The following is a 23,968-nucleotide window of genomic DNA, read 5'->3' as shown; positions in this document are numbered from 1 at the left end:
TGGATTCTTGCTGCTTCACCCACACACAGTAGCAAAGATTGGCATGGTTATTGCTGCAATCCTGCCCTGGGGTATTGATTTAGGAAGTCTACAGGCTTTCTGAAAGGCTTACCAAGTTTCCGTCAAGTGCACTGAAGTTCACTGGATCTATTCATCCTAGGCGAGCTTTTCCCAGATGGTCCCCTGTTCACCATCGCAGTGTTCTAGGAATACACCAGCTTTTGCTGCTCAGACTCACTTTATATCAATCTGTCTCATGAAAAGTCTAGCCAGAGAGATTAAAAAAGAGAGGCAATATTTATTCAATTTCTTTCAAGTCTGCTGCCTAATTTCTTGCCAACTGAATGGCTTTGGGTGTTTGGCATGTGGACTAATGTAAAGGGACAAAGCAGGAGTCCCAATTTGGAGTCATGTATTCATAAACCCTGAGAGCAGGGTTTCCTGACCCTGGTTGCAGAGAATCCCCTGGGGAGATTTTAAGTATTATTACTGGCATGGCCCCACCATGGCCAATTAAGTCACAGTCTCTCAGGATGTGTTCTGGGTGCTGGAATTTTTTTAGTTCCCAGGAAGATTCCAATTTGCAGCCAGGGTTGAGAACAATGGCTTTGGTTTTTCAAGATGATTTAGAGACAATGCAAAGCACCTAAGAGATCATTTAATCCAGTATATAAAACAGATCAAATTAGCTGGTTATCGTGGAAAGGAGGGTTCCAGACTTCTGCCCATTTGTCCTCCTACACGGATCAAGGAGACAACTATTCAGATTACTGAGTGAAAATAATTGTTGAATTCCCTGTTAATTATTACCAAATTGAGACTATAATATCAGAGAGTTTAGTGACCTGCCCAAGGTAACACAGCCTGTAACAGATTAGTCATGCCTCCTGACTTCAGGCAACTGCTTATTTTGTTTTTCCCTATTGCTTTAACCATGTTAACATGAACCAAGTGATGTGGATAACTTAAAACAACTTTTGGAATTATGACTAAGAGGAATTTGAAAGCACTGAGCTCAAGTAGTTTGTAAAACAGCACTAACTTTGTGTACCATTTTCATCATATTTTTAAAAATATTTGTTCCATTTTTTGATTGAAATATATTTGACATATGACATTGTGCAAATTTAAGGTGTACAACATATTGATTTGATAAATTTATATATTATAATATGATGGCCACTGTATCAATAATTAGCACATCTATCATGTCACATAATTTATCATTTCTTTTTAGTGGTTGAAATAATTAAGATCTAGTCTCTTGGCAAGTTTGATAATTATAATACAATATTATTATCTATATTCACTATACTGTGCTTTAGATCGCTAGGATTTATTTACCATTCATTACAAGTTTGTACCCTTATATAGAAAATACCAAAGACTCAATCCAAAAACTGTTGGAACTAATCGATAAATTCAGTAAAGTTGCAGGATATAAAGGCAATATACAGAAATCAGTTGCATTTCTAATAATGAAACACCTGAAAAATAAATTTAAAAAGCTATCTCATTCACAACAGCATCAAAAACAATAAAATACTCAGGCATAAATTTAACCAAGGAAGTGAAAGATCTGAACAATGAAAACTACAAGACTTTATAGAAAGAAACTGAAGAAGACTCAAACAAATGGAAAGACATCTTGTGTTCATGGATAAGAAGAATTAATATTGTTAAAATGTCTATACTACCCAAAGCCATCTATAGATTCAACCCAATCCCTATCAAAATGTCGATGACATTCTTCATAGAAATAGAAAGAACAATCCTAAAATCTGTATGGAACCACAAAAGACCCTGGATAGCCAAAGCAATCTTGAGAAAGAATGTCATATTTTTTTAAAACATAATGTTTGATATTTTCATTCTGCCTTTATTTCAAGTCTAGGACTCTAGACCTGAATTAATTTGAAAGACATACTATAGTATCTAATCCAATGGAGATGCCTACCAACTTGGTTTTTAGAGTTAGTGATTAGTTAAAAGGTCCTTTGTACCCATGAATGTTCTTTTCCCACCTTGCAGGTGTCAAGGTAGAAGAAGCCAATGACTCTGGTCATTGCAGAAGAAAGAATGAGAGCAGTGGCCAGAGGAAGAGCAAACGAGATGATAGAACCAAATGTGAATTAAGGCAGCAGCCGGTGGTTCTGTGATGAGCAAACAGATTATTTTTTTACGTTGCATTTATTCATATTTTTATGTTTGATTTTGTCCTTTGATTGTAATGACAGGTTGTGGTTACACATTATTAGAGATGAATACTAAAGAAGTGACTGAATAAAAGGGCAAGAAATTGAGGATGATTGGTGTCATCCCAGCAGCGAGGGAAGGCAGAAGACAGGATCTTTTTTTCTCGGTCTCAGATGCTGCATGTACCTCACCCACACATCCTGGAAAAATCTTGGAATGTTTCATGTTTTATATGGATATAAATATTTATATAATTTATTTATTTATTTAAAATATATAATATTTATATATTTTATTCCATGTGCTTTTGTGTGGCTGTCCAGTGATCAGAAGCCATGGTTGGGGGAGGACAGATGCAGCTCTGCAATCCTGAGGCTACTGAACATATTATTTGCATATGATGTATATTCTCTGGGCATGCTATGGCACTTATTATGCCATTTCTGAAGTTCTTATCTCAAACCCTTCATTCTTTTCCAGAAATACAACCATGACTGAATTGCTTCTGAAGAGAGAAAGATAATCAGTTCTTATGTCTCGGGAATACTGTGGGTATCAGGACTTATTTTTTGGGAAAAACTCTAGAAATCTTCAGGAATTAGAGATTAGAATCTAAACCTTAGACACAGTTATATCACCTAGGGCTCTGTAATTGATTTACTTTCAAATTTGGGGTATGCGCTTAGCTTTGAGATACCTATGTTTTGCATATACCAGGCAGAAACTTTTGCCAATGGATATCAAGAGTCACATATAAGAATGTTCAAAGCAGGGATGTTTATAAGAGCAAGAACTGGGAAAAATCGAAAAGTTCTTTGAAAGGAGAAGGATCAAACTGAGATCAACGGAATACTATACAACAGTGACAGTGAAAACTATAGCTATTCACATTTATCTTGGATGAAAGTTCTACAATATCAAGTAAATGAAACCATATGTACCACCAGTGGGAGTATAAATTCATATAACCACTTTGGAGAATAATTTATTATCATTTTATACCATTGGAAATATAATAAACATTTGTGGAGTGTTTATTATGTTCCAGTTATTTTCCTAAATGCACAAACACTAATTCATTTTATGCTTATGTAGGTACTGTGATTTTCATCATTTTATACATGAGAGAACTTACACAGAGAGGGTGGGTAACTTAATTAAGATCAAAAAGCCCGTTACTGGTACAACCAGTATTGAACCCAGGCAGTCTGGCTTCAGAGTCCATCATCTCAACCATTATATTATGCTGTCCCTTCTAACTAGTAAAGCCAGTAATTTCACTTATTGACATACACTGTAGAGAAATTTTTCCCATGGTGCAAAGAGATGAATATGCTCATAGCAACTATGTTGACAATGAAAAAATAAAAACAAATAACCTAAAAGTCCATTGATAAGAGAATGGATAAATAATCGAGGTATAGTCATACAGAATAATGTTATACAATAGTGAAAATGAACTAACTGTACCATAAAAATCAATATCAAATAGCAAGGGATAGAGAACATATATCATATATAAATATATATGTTCAAATACATGCAAAACTAATCAATAAGCACATACATGGGCATCACACTATCACAAAAATCAATAGCCAATGACGGTTTGAAAAAAAAAACATCTACTTCACTTGAATTTAAAAAAATGCAAAATAGAAATACCTTATGATCCAGCTATCCCACTACTGGGTATCTACCCAACGACCCTGAAATCAACAATCCAAAGAGGCTAATGCACCCCATGTTCATTGCAGCATTATTCACTATAGCCAAGACCTGGAAGCAACCCAAGTGTCCCTCAACTGATGATTAGATAAAGATGATGTGGTATATATATACCACGGAATACTACTCAGCCATAAAAAAGACAAAATCGTCTCATTTGCAACAACATGGATGGACCTGGAGGGTATTATGTTAAGTGAAATAAGCCAGAAAGAGAAAGACAAACACTGCATGATTTCACTCATACATGGAAGATAAACCAACACACTGACAGATAGAACTATTTGGTGGTTACCAGGGGCAAGGGGCGTGGGGGGTGGGCACAAGGGGTGGAGGGATGCATTTATATGGTGATTGGCAAACAATAATGTACAACAAAAATTTCACAATAAAAAAGAAAGAAAAAAATTCAAAATTAAACACATAGAGCAATATGATTGTTTCTTTGCTTATTGAGTTGGAAAAATGTTTGCATGTCTGCAAAGTATAACTTTTAATGAGATAATTTAAAATATATATTAAAATATTTTAATAAATTTTTAAATGAATTTTTTTGTAAAATTTTGTGAGAGAAAATAATCACAGATATGCACATAGATTTTTTTTCAAATAATAGCTTTATTTATAAAAATGAAAAATTAGAAATAAAGTATATTAGTTTACTGGAAAATATCACCAATTGGGTGACTTAAAAAACAGAAATTTATCTTCTCACAATTCTGGAAGCTAGAAGTCCAAGGTCAAAGTGTCAGCATGTTTGGTTTCTTGTTGACTTGCAGATTCACGGATGCTTCCTTCTCAATGTGTCCTCACATGGTCAACCCTCTGTCCCTTGTCCTCTATGTCTGTTGTCTGTGCCCTAATCTCCAATTCTTATAAAAATACCAGTCATATTGAGTTAGGGTCCATCCTAAGGATTCCGTTTTAACTTAGTTACCTCTTTAAAGTCTTATCTCCAAATACTGTCACATTCTGAGGTATTGGGGGTTAGGGAATTAACATATGAATTTGAAGGGGATGCAATTCAGTATATAAATTAAAATAAATATTAAATAATCCAAAATGAAGTAATATAGCTAATAAAGAAGTAGAAGCCCTTAGAAGCTTTCTCAGTGACATAGAACAGTGCACATGATATATTATGTGAAAAAAATAAGTTTATAAAATGCGAACATATATTCCAACTTTGTTTAAAAAAACCTGAAGGCAACAAAAAGACTAATAGCAGTGGTTATCTCTAAGTGGCATCATCTTAGTTATTTTTCTTCTTATATATGATGAATATTATTATTTTTATAATCAGAAGAGTTTTTAAATTGAGTACACGGAGAAGATCATACATCAAGAGAAAGCATTAATATATTAAGAGCAATATTCTCTGGTTAAATTTATTTACTAATTTAACCAATAGTTATTGATTGCTTATTCTATGCCTGGCAATCAGGATGGGGAAGGGAAGACTTGGAGGATACATGATTGTTTCTTTTTACTCACAGTGTTTATGCGACCTAGGTTAGGAAATTTGTGACTCAGAATAAAACTTATGCGTTACAATTTTTAAAACAATGTTCCTAGGGCAAAGTCATCAAATTCTATCATGCACCTAAAATACAGGAGAGAGACATGCAGAAGGACACAAAACAGAAGAGGAAGCACATGACAACTTTCTTGAAATATTTGAAAGGCTTCCATGTATAAGAGCATGAGATTTGTAGGCTCATTTTAGGGAACGAAGCTAGGACAAATGGGTAGAAGTTTTATTACATATATGGAAAAAATCCTAAGAAAATAATATTCTAAAATTACTCTAGACACTCTTGGGAGGTTGTGAGTTTACCGTAATCAAAATGTTAAAGCTTCGTTTACATCAGCACTGTCTCATAGAAGTTTTAACGATGATGGAAATGCCCTATATCTGTGATGCTCAGTATGGAAGCCACTAGCAATATGTAGCTTCTGAGAACCTGAAATATGCTAATACAACTGAGGAACTGAATATTTATTTTATTTAATTTTCATTAATTTGAATTTAAACATCCACATGTGGCTAGTGGCTCCCTATTGGGCAGTGCAGGTCTAGCGGAGCTCTTGTAGGGACACAACCCATCTGAATGGTCAATCAGTAGCACAGTTGGAGTATATGACTGTTTCAGGTCTCTTCCAGCCTAAGATGGTATGATTCTTTGAACTTGAAATTGTGGGACAGTCCTTTCTTCTGTGGGGCAGGAAAAAAAGATATCCAAGTTGGAAAGGCTAATGAGCATGGCTTAGATTGTCCAAAGTACTTTGAAAACATGTTTGCCAAATTTGAAGGAGTGGTAGGGAGCAGCGTGTTCAATCTAATGTGAATATCCAGGGACCACTGAATGTTCAAGTTCTTATAGTTCAGCTAAAGGTGATAGAGGACAAACATGTTTGAAATACAGTTTCAGTGTAGCTACAATTACCAATCATTTATACAAATCCCAAATTGATAAATTAGGAAACTGAGACCCAAGCAGTTTGAGTGACAGGACCTTTGTCTACTAGATACTCATGCAAACTTTTAGGCAGCCCCTGAGTTTAAGAGCAGCATCTCAAACAATGCCAATTTTAAAAATAGTGATTGTTAGAGTGGGCACTGCAACTCTGGTCAGCTGAGTGAGCTCAGTCCACATTCCACATTACAATGCCTCCTGAAAATACAGATAAACCAAGAGGACTCTGCAAACACACCCAGGTCCTTAACACAACTGACACATTGAGGAAGGCCAAGGACCTAAAGTTCATTAGATGTATGTTTTAGAGATATAGCTTGAAATTCCAATTTAGTTTAAAGAAAATGTGTTTCTTGTAAAAGAATGAGCAACATTGGAAGGTTTATTTCTATAGACTATTCAAGTAACTGAATAAGCCGTGACCTATGTCTTTGACAAATATCTTATCTATAATAAGCAGGGCTTTGAAGAGAAAACTACAACTTTAAAACTAGTTGCCTGGGTTATAACAAGCATTAATGTCAGGAAAGTCAATTAAGAAGTGACCTCCAACAACAAGCCTTTGTCATTTAGGTTCAGTCCACATTCTTTGCCAGGCTTGATGTGAGTAACACTAACTGTTGACCTTTTGCTTTGCATTGAAAGGTCATTAGGAAAAGTTAAGCCTTCTGTGTGTTCACTCACTTTTGAAGGCTGCTGCTCTCACCATTCCATTAAAGAGGTTATCAAAGGATGGGGGAGAAAAAATTAGATAAAGGCACTATGACCTTTTTATCTATAAACTACATTGAGCAGTTCAAATGGTCATCTGCCATTTAGCTGTATAATTAGAAATGCTTTCTTTTCAACTTAATCCACATTCCATGCCTCATTGTGATAGCAATAGTATGTTACCTTCACCAATGCGTGACTTGTTTATTTCCACACTTTAGTGTATAGAAATAGAATAACTTGTTTCTCTAAGCTTCCTTTTTCAGTGGCTATTCCCTACCAAAGACATCTCAGACAGCCTCTCAAACTGAACTGTTATGACTTGAAAAAATATGAAAAATAAAAGTAGTGGGTGTTATAAAGTGCTTAGGAAAAACACTAGTAGATATAACTGAGAAAAGTTCATTTTAATTTGGGGGTATGTTTGGGAACCACAGTAAAGAAATATAGAAGTATAGATATTACATGCATGAAAAATTATTTCTTATTGGATGTTTAACATTACAGAGAGAGGAACAGATAGAGAAACGTTAAGTGTTGAACTGGTAGGTAAATAAAAATCCATGATACAGTCATATCAAGGCCAAACTTAGGAAAATCCTTTTGCCTCCATTTCTCTAGGTGAAAAATGTGTATACGCTGCTTGAGCCTATTTTTACCAAGACAATGGAACAATGCATGCATTTATAAATGTCTCAATGCCCTTATGAGAAAAAGGTATATACATTTTGCTAGTGTTTTAATCAGGATTATATTTAATGAAGGAAAAAATGTGTTGCTATATACATGTATTGCTATAAATGGAATTTTAGTTAAGAATACTATTCAACATTCTAGTTAGGTAATAGCATCAATAATAGTATCTGATTTTACAGGTATGACATTCTAAAACTCCAAACTCCTAGGTTTAGAGACGTACAGCTTCAAAGGAATCATCTCAGCTAAAGACTGTGCTTTGGCCTTTTATAGAAACATGTAATTTCCTGAAAGCTGCTATGTTACGAATTATATAGAGTAATAAGTATAGGTCTTTGATAATATGTTGTCCTATTTTGGGCTTTAATTTGTACAGCAGTGAGTATCATTCCATAGAGTGTCCTGTCCGTGTGAATATACAACTACATTCAAATGCATCCTTGGGAACATATTCTTTTTATATTTATTTTTAAATATTTCTATTCCTTACCAAAGTAACAGTGAAATGGAAGGGATATCCTATATAAATTTGAAGATGAAATCTATTCCTTCTATGTTTCTGAAACTTGCTACATGTTAGGATTTGGTGGCTGTTGAAAATTCAAGGATAGATTACCACAGAAATCCAGTATTTTCTCTTTAATCATTAAAAGGATGCTACTGAAGGCATTTGGTTTGTTGCTTCTTGGCTTTTTCAGAATGCTAGTGATTTTTTTGTGTATACTCTATAGACTAATTCATAATTTTGACCCTGTTTTTTGATAAAGTATATTTCCAGCTGGTTCTTTGAGAAGGTCATGCACATATTGTCTTGGTGTCAAGCAGAAAGCACTGGCTCATCACAAGAGCCTGTGGCTTTTAATGAGTTTTGCCATCAGACAGGTATTTGAATATTGTTCAGTAGCCTTGTGTCTCATTGTTATATTTTGCTTCCAACTTGGATTAAAGGAGAGTTGCAAGCAAGATCCTGGCAAAACAATAATATTTACTTTGTGTATAAATTCTTGTATTAGATCAAACTAAAAGAAAAGAATCTCATGTTTGTTAGTAATAGCTAATTGGACCCCCACAAACATCAAGTATGGGTCCCTTTAATTTGGCAGTCTCACCCTAAATGGAGTGATTATCAACACTAAAGTGGTTTAATTATCTTGAGATAAGAGAGGGACGGCAGTTAGCAGGAGGGATGGTGGTTTTTGAGTCATGTGCTCTGCTTGGAAGGAGAGATGGGAGATGCTATTAAAAATAATTTGCTACTCAGGCATTTTAGAAAATATATTTGCCTAGCCTCAGGGATTTAGAGGTGTCTGGAGCTGCAGGCTGTCTGAGAGAGAATGTAAAACACAGTAGAAGAAGAACGAAAAATAGTCCTATATCTAATCTACTTGACTTCTCACTTTTCTCTTTCTTTTTCCGGTGGTCTTAAAATGGTCATGAAATGAAGGGATGAAAAGATGCTCAATTGCTGGAATGATTGTAAGAAAAAGGAGGATTACTCAAGCATCCTCTTAGTTATATGGTAATGAAGAACTCACAGCAGCCATGATTCTCTCTCAATCTGTAATACAACAATTCGGTACACTTGAGATAGCCCAGGCTGTGGAGAGCAGCAAATTCAGGAAAGGAGGAAATGACCCAGATGCTATCGTAAAGGTACTGAATGTTGTTCAGTAGCCTTGTGTCTCATTGTTATGGCAGTCTCACCCTAAATGGAGTGAGACCCTCAGTAGAAGCGTTCTCACCGTTACCTCCAGCTAGTTCTGTTGGGACACTCAAAGAATCAGGGATTTTCTCTTCTTTAGATAAGATTATTATCATTATTACTAAAATGAAAACAGTAACCGCTACTACTACTACTACTACTAGTGACAATAGCTGCTGTGGTGGCTCATTTTATGTGTCAACTTCACAAGGCCAAGTGATGCCCAGACAGCCAGAACATTATTTCAGGGCGTGTCTGTGAGGGTGTTTCTGGAAGAGATTAAAGTTGAATTGGTGGACTAACTAAAGTAGATGGCCCTCCCCAATGTGGGTGGACACATCATCCAATCCATCGAAGGCCTGAATAGAGCAAAAGGGTGGAGGAAGGTTGAATTCTCTCTCTGCTTTACTGCTTGAGCTGGGATATTTGATCTCCTGCCTTGGTGCTCCTGGTTCTCAGGCCTTCAGACTTGAACTGGGATCTACACCTCAGCTCTGAGGCTCTCAGATCTTCCAACTATATCACCGGCTTTCCTGGGTCTCCAGCTTGTAGCATATGTATATATCTTATTTGTTCTGTTTTTCTGGAGAATACTGACTAATACAACTGCTAATTATTAAGCAAATACTGTGTTAGGATCTGTATTTCATTCTTTGTATGCATCATTATTAGTCTTCACTGCAACCCACATACACAGGTCGCCCTATATTGTAGGTGAGGAAATAGTTCTGAAAGGTTAAGCATACCCATCAAGTAAATGATGGATCCAGGGTTGGTACTGTAGCTCAAAAACCCAGGTTTAGTCATGACTTAGTCAGTTAGTACGTAAGAGGTGCTTACCATTGTGAGGAATTCAGTCTATAAATCATATACAGCAAACCAGATGTACAGAGCCATTTACCTTGATCTCTTGAGTCTGAGCTCTTTTGTCCCTCCATCCTGGTCAGCCCAGCTTGGAGATCACCAGTCATGGATTCGTGTGGTCACCTCAGTCCCACATTGTTGCTCTATATTTTTCTCACTTCATTTTAGTCGCATTTTTCTTCAGAGTTCTCTTTCTAATTAAGACTTTCGCTCGACCATTTCCTTTCTAACAGCAAAAAGGTACTAGATCTTATTTCAATATCTTTAGTATCAATTTATTTATTCTTTAAAAATTTATTGAGGGCTTATTTTATGTTGAAGAAACCAATACAAATGTGAAAAAGTTCATGCCCTTAGGAAACTTGTCAGCTAAATAGGACTTAGATATAGAAAAATAATTAAATACAATTCAGTGTGATATACAGAATTGTAGTGATAGACACATAGCAATAAGTTCTTGAACTAGGGTGGGAGCATCAGGGGTCTCTCCTGGAGGAAATAGTGACTGATATGAGAGTTAAACACCAAGAATGAGTTTTAATCAAGTGAAGAAATGTGATGCATTTCAAAAACAGGAAATAGAAAGTGTAAAGGTAGAATTAAAAGAAAATTGCAATTAATTCTGAATGATTGGAATTTAGGTTTGGGAGAGTGGAGGCATGTAAGAGATCAGATGGAAGAAGTATTCAGAAAGTAAACCAGGAAGGACCTTGGAGGTCATAATAAGAAGACTTGAATTTTATCAAGTGGATAGTCCGTGGCTATCTGACATTCTATTCCAGAAACAGAATAATAAGGGCTGAACTAAGGCAGCAATGATAGACTATAGCAAGCAGTCACATCTGGCCCCTGTTGTCTGAGCACTTTAGAAATTGTCATCCCCCAAATTACATTATATACTACTAAGTTCTATCTTCTGCAGGAAGGGGGTTCAGTAACAGCACTATAACTGGAATCTGGGCAGTAACCCACGGGCAGAGATTCCTCACAGATGTAGTATTCTCTGTACCCCAAACTCCCCAAGAAAATTAAAATTTTACATTTCCCTAACAATTTGAGTTACTGACACTGATTAAAAAAGTTTTTGAAAGAAAATAAGGACGTCTTAACCTGAAACAGCAGCTTAGCATTTATTTTTGCATGTGTACATGCTAGTGTACATGCTAATTTTTATCAGATATGGTCATATCCTTGATCTTTCTAGAAAGCAGAAAGTGATGAGTCTTACCTTGGGGAAAAGCTGGGCTATTTTTCTCAGCCAGTTGATAGTGGAACAGCTTTTAGTATCCTGTAAAGTATGCTAGACGGAGAATCAATCAACAGTATACATTTATTAAGGACCTACTATGTGTCCACATTTTGCTCAGTGCTGTGAAATGTAAAAACGGAATATAACTTGTGTCTCTATCCTCAAGTTGCTAAAATGTAATTGGAGAGAGTAAAAAAAAAAGTCCCCAAATAATTAATAAGATTTAGGACAGTAAGTTTTTTTGAACTTGTTAGTATAGGCTATGAAAGCCGTGGGAGTTTAGAGAACAGTTCAAGGCAGGATATGCTTGACTAGTGGTGGGAATATAATATTTAGAAGGAAGTTGTGGCTGAGCAAAAAGGAGGAAGTAAGCTTGGATGTTGAGAGTGGAGGGAGCTGGGTGGAGGTGCAGATTATCAAGAACCTTTAACATTAGGCAAGAAATTTAGGTTTTATTGGATAAGTTGTGAATAGAAGAATATATTAACAAGGCCTTTTTTAGGGGGAGGGAACTACTCTTGCAGTGTGTGTGGATATGCAGCTCTGTGCCTCACTGGGTTTTGTGACTTGAGGGAAACTTCGCTGTCCTGGCCTGGTTCCCCTACGGAAGCAAAGGCTGACACACGGGCTTGCATGGAGGTAGTTTATTTTGAGGAGTCACCCCAGGAATCAGGATGGGGGCACTGAGATGAGAGGAATAGGGAAGAAGGACAAGCCAATTCAGGGTTCATTACTAAGCAGGCTCTGTGAAGGCAGCTGGGCTGATCAGGCTGGGAGCTTCTGAGGAGCCATCTCACAAAATGGTCACCCAAGGGACGGAAGACAGGAAGGAACATTCATTCACAACTGCTCCGTGGGCTATTAACTCCCTTGTGCTTTCCATTGCATTTGCGTGCTCACTGCTGAGTCAGAGAAGCCCAAGACCAGATGTGAGGCATTCTAGGTAGAGCCGAGAAGGTGCTGTCACGTTAGACTTTGTCAAAGGTGGTGCTCTGAAAGAACTGGAGTTGAAGGTGGGCTGAGAGGAGCTGACCCTGAGAAGAGTACGAGGTGTCAGACATATTCGTCATTTCAGCCTGACAGGGGCAAGGCCTGTAAGAATTTTAAACTATTACACAACAAATTCAGATTTATTATTAGCAAAATTACCATTTTAGTGATTGACTAACAAAGTGTTGCCTAGAAATCATTTCGGCATATCTTTTAATGGATAGTTAAAAATGTTTTATTATTAATGTATTAATATTAATATTAATGTATTAATATTTCTCAATGCCTACTATGGTGCTTGGCACAGAGCAGATGTTAATACTATGTAGGGAAGGATTGGGTACATTGATTCATGTAAACAGGTGCTCCCGGATGTGTTGGAAGTTACATTGCTCAGTACGGTTTGGGTAGTAATGGTGTCAAGGAATGCTTATTCAAAAATTTTATTTGTTTTCCAAACATTTACAGAGGGCACCGGGGAAAACAATAGCTTACCTTTAAACTAGATTATTTCAAGAATTAGTTCAAGTCATAATTGATTAGTATTTAAGTAACATGAGTTTTTTTTTCAATTAAATTCAACTGTCTCTATCTAAAATGTTCTATAATCTGTAGTGACCAGGAACGACCTCATGTGCAAATGTAAATCCAAAAAAAAAAAAAAAAAAAAAAGCCATGGAAAGGTTATACAAAGAACTAATAAAAGGATTCCTTTGTAAAGTTTCTAGTCTGCTTCCATATCACATACACAACTTATAGCTTTATTTGTAAATATTATGGTAAAGTGAGGTATTTTCAAGATGTGGAATTGTCTTTTCCACTCTACTTTGAATGCTTTTTTGTGTAATAAATGCATCAGTAAGCAAAAAGTTATGGACTACCTGGTATGTGTCCACTCAGCACTGTTAGAATAAGCGTCTGCTCTCATCTATACCTGTACCTTTTCTTCCCTGAAGGAGATCCTTCACGTACTAAGAAGTTCCTGGATGCAAAATTTTATTTTATTTTATTTTTGTTGAGGAAGATTGGCTCTGAGCTAACATCTGTTGCCAATCTTCTTCTTTTTGCTTGAGGAAGATTGTCACTGGGCTAACATCTGTGCCAATCTTCCTCTATTTTCTATGTGGGAAGCTGCCACAGCATGGCTTGATGAGTTCGAACTCATGAATCCAGGGCTGCCAAAGCAGAGTGCGTGAACCTAACCACTATGCCACTGGACCAGCCCCAACCTAGATGCAAATTTTAATCTTAAAACACAGGTATTTGACTCACAATGCTCTCATCAGGCTCTGGAAAACCACCATCTAGTTCTGGCGTGTTGCCTACAGATCTCCTCCTGATGGGAGGCTTGTGAGCTACAGAGCCAAGCATGTTTTGGGCAGAGAGTAAACTCTGGGCCCTTGGTCCTGGACTAATGGATTATGAAAAATCAATTCTGTTACATCTTCAGTCAGCTACAGAGCATTAAATCTGAGTCGTCACTTCAGAGATATGTATGTTGGTTTAAATTCTGCAGTATTGTGTGGGCTTGCAAGCTCCCAGGGTTTCTAATGCCCATAAATATAATAGGAGATTCCTTTTCCATGGAGGTTAATTTTCATTTCAAGTCATCTTAATCCTCATGACAATGAATGGTTTGATTTTAATGAAGTAATTCATGACAGACAAGATATCACCAGAGAATCAGCTGAAAAATGATTGCTTTTTGTCTCAGACTGTATTTTTTCAGGATTCTGGAGAAATTTGGAAAATGGGGTCAGAGCCAGCCAATAATTGTTTATGTAGCATGGTAAAACTCCTAGTCACCCCATCTAACATATTTATCTTAAACCTTATATCTCAATGCTTGATAAAATTATATCTTTCCCGGTGCAGTTTTATACTTTGATATTAGAAGTCTCACATTTAAGAAAATTACTGCTTGTAATATGAGAGGTCAACACCCAGTTGTAAAGTGTGATATAGCACCAGCTTTAAACTAGATCCTCCCCTACTTTCATACATAATATGTTCATAAAAACTGAACGTTGAAAAGACAAGTGATAGATACTAAAGAGAGAGTTTTAAAATACTAAAAATTTACAATACCACCTCCCTTTTTAGATAAAATCTTCTCCATCTAAGAAGATGACATCACCACCTACTTAGCTGCTCAAACCATTTATACAGGTAATTATCCTGGAGTCTTCATTGCCCTTCGCCAGCCCTCCAGAGAGTCTTGTAGATCTGTTTCCAAAATAGATCTGTTCTCTTGTCTATTTTCAGGGCTACTCCTCTATTCCAAACATTCATCTCTCATGTGGACTGTGATAATAACCTGCTGTCCGATCTTCCTGTGTCCACTTTTGTCCCCTTATGTACGTGATTCACGCGGCAGCCAGAGTAATATTCTTGAAACATAAATGAAAAAAAGTCATTCTACTTTTCCAAACTCTCCAGTGGATTTACATCACAGTCTAAATAAAATCCAAATGCTTTACCAAATCAAGGATTCTTCTTCTTCAGGGATCAAGGAACTGAAGAAAACTGGCCATCCTAGACTTTCTCTTCTCTTTTGAGCATGGCTGATCTCTTTCTATTCTTTTTATTCCTGCTCTTTCCTCCATAAGCATTTCTGATGTTCTTGTATTTACTAGGTTCTGTGTGAAGCAGTGAAGTCCCCGTGACTGGCATTTTCTTACCTATCAGAGCATGATAAAAGATATGATCTATCATTCAAGCCCTAGCTTCTACAACAAATTGTTAAAGAAAACTCTCACGACCCTCTCAGCAAGGTGTAATCTCTCTTGATCTTTTTAAAGGTATTATTTACTTAAAATTCACACATTTTAAGTCTTCAACTTGATGAATTTTAGTAATTTTATAAAAATTGTGTAAGCACCATTTTAATAAAAATATAGAACAGCTTTTTTATCCTAAAGGTATTCTCATTCCACTTTGCTGTTGATCCCCACCCCAGGTAACCACTGATGTGCTTGGTGTTACTATAGTTGGGTCTCTCCTTGATATCATATAGTTGGTATTACAAAGTATGTCGTTTGACTTCTTTCACTTAGCATAACGTTTTTGAGATGCATTTATGTTGTCGGGTGTATAAATATTTTGTGTTGCTGAGCAATATTCCATAGTATGAATATATCACAATTTGTTCATCCATTGCCCAGTTGATGGAAGTTTGGTTTGTTCCTAATTTTTGGCTGCCATTGCTATGACCACATGTGTACATGTCTTTGTGTGGACATGTGTTTTTGCTTCTCTTAGGTAAATACCTAGGAGTAGAATCACAAGTGTATATTTAATGGTATAAGGTACTGCATACTGGTTTCAAAAATGGCTGTAATATTTTGCATTCCCACCAGCAATGTTTGAGAGTTCTAGTCGCTCCACATCCTCATCAACACTTGGTATGGTCAGTCTTTTTAACTCTAGCCATTCTAATGCATGTGCAATGGTATCTCATTGTCATTTTAGTTTGCAATTCTCTGATGGTTGTGATGATGAGTAACACTTTGTGTGCTTATTGTGCATTTGTCTATCTTCTTTTGTGAGATATGTTTTCATATATTTTATCTATCTTTTTATTGTCTTATAATTGAGTTGTAAGTGGTCTTTACATATTCTAGAGATAAGCTGTTTATTGGATGTATGTTTTGCAAAAACTTGATCACATATTGCGATTTGTCTTTGGTTCTGGTAACTATGGCTTTCAGAAAGAAAGAGTTTTAATCTTGATGAAGTTTATTTTATCAATTCTTTCTTTTTTAAAATTTGTGCTCTTCGGGTTCTGTTTAAAAATTCATTGCCTAACCTAATATCACAAAGATTTTTTTCTATGTCTTCTTTTGAAGTTTCATAGTTTTAGTTTATTACCTATTTTGACTTAATTTCTGCATATGCTGAGAAATGAGGGTCAAAGTTAATTTCTTCCCATACAGATATCCAATTGTTCATGCATCTCTTGTTGATAAGAATATCTTTTTCCCAATTAATTAACTTTGCACCTTTGTCAAAAATCAATTTACTGTATATGTATGAGTCTATTCCTGGACTCAGTAACCTGTTCCACTGATCTATTGTATCTTTAAGGTAAGTCTTGAAATTAGTCAGTGCAAGTGCTTCAACTTAGTTATTTTCCAAATTTATTTCGGCTATTCTTGTTCTTTTGCATTTTCATATAAATTTTAAAATAAGCTTAGCAGTTTCTTGAAAAAATCTGGTAGAATTTTGATTGTGATTGCACTGTATCTACAGTTCAATTTGGAGAGGATTAACCTTATTGAATCTTCCATTCATGAACATAGAATATCCCTTTTATGTACTTAGGTCTTCTTTAACTTTGCATGTTAAAATTTTCGCTTTTCAGTATAAAGGTCTTGCAAATTTCTGCAAATTTATCCCTAATTACTTTATATTTTCTGATGCTATTGTAAATGCATTACTTTTTTTAAATTTTATTTTCTAGTTATTTTTTTGCTACTATGTAGAAATACAATTGATTTTGTATATTGATCTTGTGTCCAACTGCAGTGTAAAATTCACTTATTTATTCTAGTAACATTTTGCCTGCTCCTTGGGGTTTTTCTACGTGTACAATCGTGCCATCTGCAAATAAGGACAATCTATATGGCTTTTATTTCTTTCACTTACTTTAATGTGTTAGTTGGACCTTCAGTAGCTATCTTCTGTGCATTTCTGCCATGTCTACTGTTCGGTTTTTTTTTTGTGCTTTTTGTTACTTGGTCATAAAAGCAACTTCTTTAATCTGTGTATTCTATCTTTTGAGTTATATAAAGTTCTTCACTTTTTTCTCTGAGGGTACGGGGGTGGGGGAGGTCAGCATGATTATATTTTAATTAGAAAATGTGACATCTGGATATAAAAATCAATCTTCAAAAATTGATAAAAGAACATTCCACTACAAATCATGAATCTTACATTTAAGAATATCTTCAAAATATTTAAAACAAGTACTCTGAAAAATGCAAAGAGAAACTGACAAATCCATAATTACAGAGAGACACTTCACCATTCTTCTAGAAAGTGGTAAATCAAGCAGACAAAAAATAGTAACTAACACTTACTGCTCACTTCTTTGTGAGTGGCACTGGACTATATATGCTTTTTCATGCTAATCTAAGGCTATAACAAATTTTAATAGTAACTATGAGAAGTCATATACATATACAATATACATGTACCATAAATAAGTTTGTACCTGATAAACAGAGAATAAGTATCTTTTCAAACACCCATTAGATATTCATTAAAGGCCACACATTAGGCACCTGTCCCCAGAAAACACGAAGCACCACTGCAGTTCAACATGGCTGGCAAGAGTACAATGAAATGAACATTGCAGCTAAATAGAAGTGGTGAGAATGAAGATGCTTATTTTGTTCTAATCTTAGGCAGGAATCACTGAACATTTCAGCATAGAGGATGTAAGCTGTTGATATTTCAGATGTCCTTAATCAGGTTGAGAAATTTTCCCTCCGTTCCTAGTTTGCTGAGAATCATTATCATTGAAAAGTGTTGAATTATTTTCAAAAGCTTTTTCTGCATCCATTGAAGTGATCATATGGTTTTATCCTTTATTCTATTAATATGGTGAATTACACTGATTAATTTTTCAAGTATTAAACCAACCTTGAATTCCCAGGATAAACTTCCACATGGTCATAATGTATTAATTTTTTTGTGTATTTTTTGGGATTTTATTTGCTAGTATATTCTTAAGGAATTTTTATATCTGCCTTCGCGAGGAGTATTAGTCTGTGGTTCTCTTTTCTATGATGTCTGTATCTATTTTTGAAATCAGAGTAACATTGGCCTCACAAAATGAATTGGGAATTGTTCCCATCTCTCTTTTCTCAGAGTGTAGGATTGGAATTATGTCTCCCTTAAGTATTCGAAAAAAATCTTCAGTGAAACCATTTGAGACTGGAGGATTTTTAGTTTTTTTTTTTTTTGCGAGGATGGAAGGGTTAATTATGAATTCAATTTCTTTAATTTATGTACGGCAGTACATGTTTTATACTTTTTCTTGGATGAGTTTTGGTAGTTTGTGTCTTTCAAGGAATGTGTCCATTTCATATAGGTTGTCATATTTATTGCCATAGAGTTGTTTATAATATTCCCTTGTTATCCTTTTAAAGTCTGAAGACTCTAATGATGTCACCTCTTTCATTTCTGTTATTAGTAATTTGTGCCTTATCTCTCTGTTCTTCCTCCTTCCTCCCTTTCTTCCCTCTTCTCTCTTTCCCTGGCTAAACATTTATTCATTTTATTGATTTTTCCCTCCAAATCCTTTAATCTCATTATTTTATCTATTGTTTGTTGTTTTCTGTTTCATTGATTTCTGCACTTATATTTATTTCCAATTCTGCATGTTTTAGGTTAATTTAATTCTTTTTCTTAGGGTAGAAGCTTATCTCAGTCATTTCAGGCCCCGCCTTTTCTCTAATACAGGCTTTTAGTGCTATACATTTCCTTCTAAGCATTGCTCTAGCTACAACTCACAAATTGTGATACATTATACTTTTTTATCATTGATTTCTAATTTTTCTTTAACCCAATATTTATTCAGAAATATATTGTTTAATTTGCAAACATCTGGAATTTTTCTGGCAATCTTACTGTTACTGGGTTTTAATTTAATTACATTGGGGTTAGGGAACATACTCTGTATGATTTCAAACTTTTAAAATTTATTGAGGCTTTTTTTATTGCTCAAAATACGGTTTATCCCGGTACATGTACTGTTGCACTTTGAAAGGATGTGTATTCCGCTATTTTGCGGTGTAGTGTTTTATAAATATCAATTAAGTCAAGATATTTGATAGTGCTTTTCATATGTTCCATGTTTGTTGATTTTTTGCTCCATTATTTAATAATTAGAGAAAGTATGTTAAAATCTTCATGTGAAATTGTGGAATTATATAAATCCTCCCTTCAATTCTATTAATTTTTGCCTCATGTATTTTAAACTTGTTATTAGGTGCTTGCACATTTATGATTGTTCTCTTTTCCTGATGAATTGATACTTTAATTATTATGAAGTATCCCTCTTTTAGTCTTAATATCTACTTTCTCTGATAGATATATAGCTATTGTAGCCTTCTTATGTTTAGTGTATGCATCGTGTATCTTTTCCATTCATTTACTTCTAGGCAATCTAGCTTTATATTTTAAAGTGTGTGTCTTATAGGCAGCATTTAAATGGGTTTTTTTTTTTAACCATTTTGACAATCTCTACCTTTTAATTAAAATGTTTAGTTAATTAACCTTTAACATAATAATTGATGTCTGTTGTGTTGGAGTCTACTATTTTACTTGTCTATTTTAGTTTTTGTTCCTCTGTTTCTCCTTTCCTGATTTTTTAAATTATTATTTGGATATTTTTTTAGAATTCCATTTAAAATTTTCTATAAACTTTTGGGTTGTATTTTTGCATTTTTAATGGTTGCCTTACAAATAACAACATACATCATTAATTTTTCCCAGTCCACTTATAGTTAATACTATATTACTTGAAATAAATTATAGACATTTTGCAAACATATATACCCATTTTCTCCTTCCTCTTTGTTATAGTTGCTTTATATATATAGTATATATTACATAAATACATTTTAAAATCCAGAAAAAAATTTTTAAAGTTTTATTTTAAACATTCGCATGATTTATAAAGAAACAAAGTTGATAAAAGGTAAAATGAAAAATAACTTGCATTTATCCAGATATTTACCATTTCCATATTTATGATTTATCCAGATATTTACCAGTTCTTCTTTGTTCTCTGGGAATCTCAGTTTCTATCGGTATCACTTTCCTTCAGCCTGCAGAATTTCCTTTAGTATTTCTTGTAGTGCAGGTTTGTGCCTCTTGATTTCCTGAACATGTCTTTATTTTCCCTTTCTTCTATTTTTTCCTGCTTCATTGAGGTAGAATTGCCAAAAAAAATTGTGTATGTTTAAAGTGTACAGCATGATGGCTTGGTACACACACATTGTGAAATGATTAGCACAATTAAGTTAATTCACACATCCATCACCTCACATAGTTATTTTTTTCTGTTTTTTTGGTGTGGTGAGAACACTTAGGATTTACTATCCCAGCAAATTTCAAGTATACAAGACAATATTATTAATTATCATGCTGTACACTAGGTCCCAAGAATGTATTCATCTTATAACAGAAAGTTTGTACTATTTGAATAAACCCTCATTTTCCCCAGCCCCAGCCCCTGGTAATCACCGTTCTACTCACTGGTTCCACAAATTTGACTTTTTAGATTCCACATACAAATGAGATTATACAATATTTGTCTTTCTCTATTTGGCTTATTTCACTTAACATAATGTCCTCTAGGTTCATCCATGCTGTTGCAAATGGAAGGATTTTTACAAATTTGTTATGGTTGAATAGTATTCCATTAATTATCTATCTATCTATCCATCTATCATCTATCTTAAAGTCCCCTTAACCTTTTCTCTGTCTTGTTTTTTTGGCTCATAAGTTCATCCAGTATATTTTTATTTCAGAATTTTACTCTTGAATTGACATTTGGTTCTTTTTCATTGTTTCTATTTCTTCGCTGATGATTTCTATTATTTTGCTTATATTTTTATTTATTGTAAACACGTTTTATTTTAGTTTATTAAGAATAATTATCATAGCTGCTTTACAATCTATGCCTGTTAGTTCTAATATCTGGCTTATTTAGCATTCAGACTCAGTAAGTTTTCTTTTCTCTTGAGAAAATGTTCGATTTTCTTGGTTCTTCTTATTTCAGTTAATTTTAGGTGGTATTTTGGACATTAATAGTGTTAAGTTGTAGAGATTCTGCATTGTGCTATTTTCTCTAATGAGGGTCTACTTTGTCCTATAAAGTAATTTTCTTTTGCCTGGGATTGAACTGCAAACTCTGCCTCTTGGGCAACATCTCTGATCTTAATTCAGATCTCTTGTCTTGAGCTGAGTTGCTCTGAGTCTGTTCTGTACATCCTTGGTCCAGGAATCAGTTAGAGATTGAGGAAACAGTTTATGGATTCCCTCTCTGACGTTTTCCCTTTCGAGAGACCCCCACTCTCTTCAGCATTTATGGTTTTCTGGCTTCAGTGCTCTGGTTCCCCAGGTTAGAAAGGCTGTGCGTTTTAACACACATGTCTTTGTGACTGCTGTATAAACAGTGTGGATTGAATTTGGTTCAAGGGTAAAAGCCTTGTAGACTTACTAACCAGTATAGCTCCTGTCTTTCTTCCTCAAGTTATTATGCACTTCCGAGAGAATCTGTTTCTGTTTGCTCTCCAGTACCTTCAGGGAGTTGCTTTCTGCATTATGTCCAAGTTTTATGGTAGTTTTCTGCAGTAAATTAATCCATAGGGTTTTAGTTTGTCTTACCTGTAAGAGGAAGAGGCTCTCTCTTGCTGATGAATCTCCACAGTTTTTGAATCTGGGCCTTGAAGTCTCTCTTATATATAATATTTTGTGTCTTGCTAAATATTAAGTGTTTTTGAGACAAGGACAATACCATGCTCATCCTGTAGCTGTGGCATACAGTGGATGTTCAGTATATTTCTGTTGGATTTAGCTGAAATTAAACCACACTGACTTAAATATATGCAGTAGAGAAAGGATTTACCAGCTAGAAGGGAGACAAACAGAGGAAGCTTCAAAAATGCTAATTGAGGCATTAAACTTATGCCATACTAATTCAATAGCATAAAGCTACGTACGTGTCTTATAAGTAAAAAATCCCCTCAGATGACCAATTTGTAAATTTTAGATCCCTTACTGGATGCTCTTTTTATTTAACCTGATTTTTTCTTGTTAAAACTATATTGATAAAGAATGAAAGCATATAATTTTTTCAGGAGTTCAAGAGCCTTTACAGATGAGAATAGATAGGAAAGAATAAAAGTGGCATAAAAGAATTAAAATAGAAAAGACAATACATCCGAGGGAACCACTGATTTGGAAAGAAGGTTATCCTTTTATTTTGTCAATGCATACCATCTATGTTATTGTTGATGTATGGGAAACATGAGCTCAGAATTTGAGGTCATTAAGAAAAATTGTAGCTTCCTGCATCAAAGCTGTTAATACACAGTGGCAGAGTTTAGATTTTCCACAGTCTGTGTTATAGACTTCATTTTGAATACAGGAGTTATGTATGCTGAGACATTTGAAAGCGTTTTACTGCTTTTATTATTGTGACATGCAGATATGTTTTCTGGTTTCTCAGTTTCACTGACTAACTTTGTAAGGAAGGCATGTATCTTGGATGTATTAGAAATTAAACCATTGATCTCCCAGCAAAACTGTCCATATTTGTTTTGTGATCAAAGGTAATATTTATGCATTTTTTAAAAAATTGGAAGCCTTTTGCAAAGTCCTTCTGGGGTTAGCTTTCATTTAGAAATGGATTGAGAGGATGTTTTAGGATTAAAAACAAAAACAAATAAAATGAGTCTGAAAGGCTCTTTGACCCACAAATAATAGTGGACATAAGGCTAAAATTATCCAGGTATTGAATCCTGGTATGTGTGTTTAAAAGTGCTTATTGAGTATCGAGAAACTAAAGTCTGACTATATCCTTGAAAATTTGGAGAAAGTTAAGAGCTTAAGAAAGGACAGTTTGTTCTCAACCTGAGGCCCCAAAATAATGGATTATTCTTGCCTAGTATAAAGCCTTATAGCCCATTTTATGAAATTACCACATGGGCCAACTCTGAACTGAACTCAGCTCACGCCCACCATCGTTATTTTCCCTTCCGCAAATACCTATATAACTCAGTGAACAATGCAGTGCTTTCATTTTGAGTTTTATTATGGAAATAAGTTAAGTAAGAAGATAACAATGTTTGTATTCTCTATTTATGAGATTTCTGATAGATATAAAACCCTAATAAATCATATCCCTTCGTGAAAAATTATAATGAAAAAGAAGCAAATAAATCATTTACTTAACAGCCAAAAACCTTTGAAATGCTGTGTGTATTTCCCTGTTATTGTTAGCATAGTTCAAACATACATCATAATAAAATGGATCTCAATTCTATTAGTGAACCTTCCAGAATTCATGAGACTGAGATGTCAGCTCTTAAAGAGTCCCGTGTCTCCATTCTTCGCTCTTTCTCAAATTTCTTCCATGTTTTATGACATCAATTAACTGATCTTTTGAATAAAGTTTTTTGTGTAAGTTTTTAAAAAATATATTTATAAAATAAGCTCCATCACTGTTTATATAAATTGACAAATCTGAGTGTCTTTTTTGTTTGTTTGTTTTGCTGGTTTTTAATAAGGACTTCAGTTCTGATTTGCAATTGTAAAGTAAGTAAAATTATCTGATGA

This window comes from Ceratotherium simum, chromosome 15 (assembly GCF_057802395.1).
Source record: "Ceratotherium simum simum isolate JZ-2026a chromosome 15, ASM5780239v1, whole genome shotgun sequence".
Taxonomy (NCBI): Eukaryota; Metazoa; Chordata; class Mammalia; order Perissodactyla; family Rhinocerotidae; genus Ceratotherium; species Ceratotherium simum.
This window is presented reverse-complemented; position numbering follows the sequence as displayed.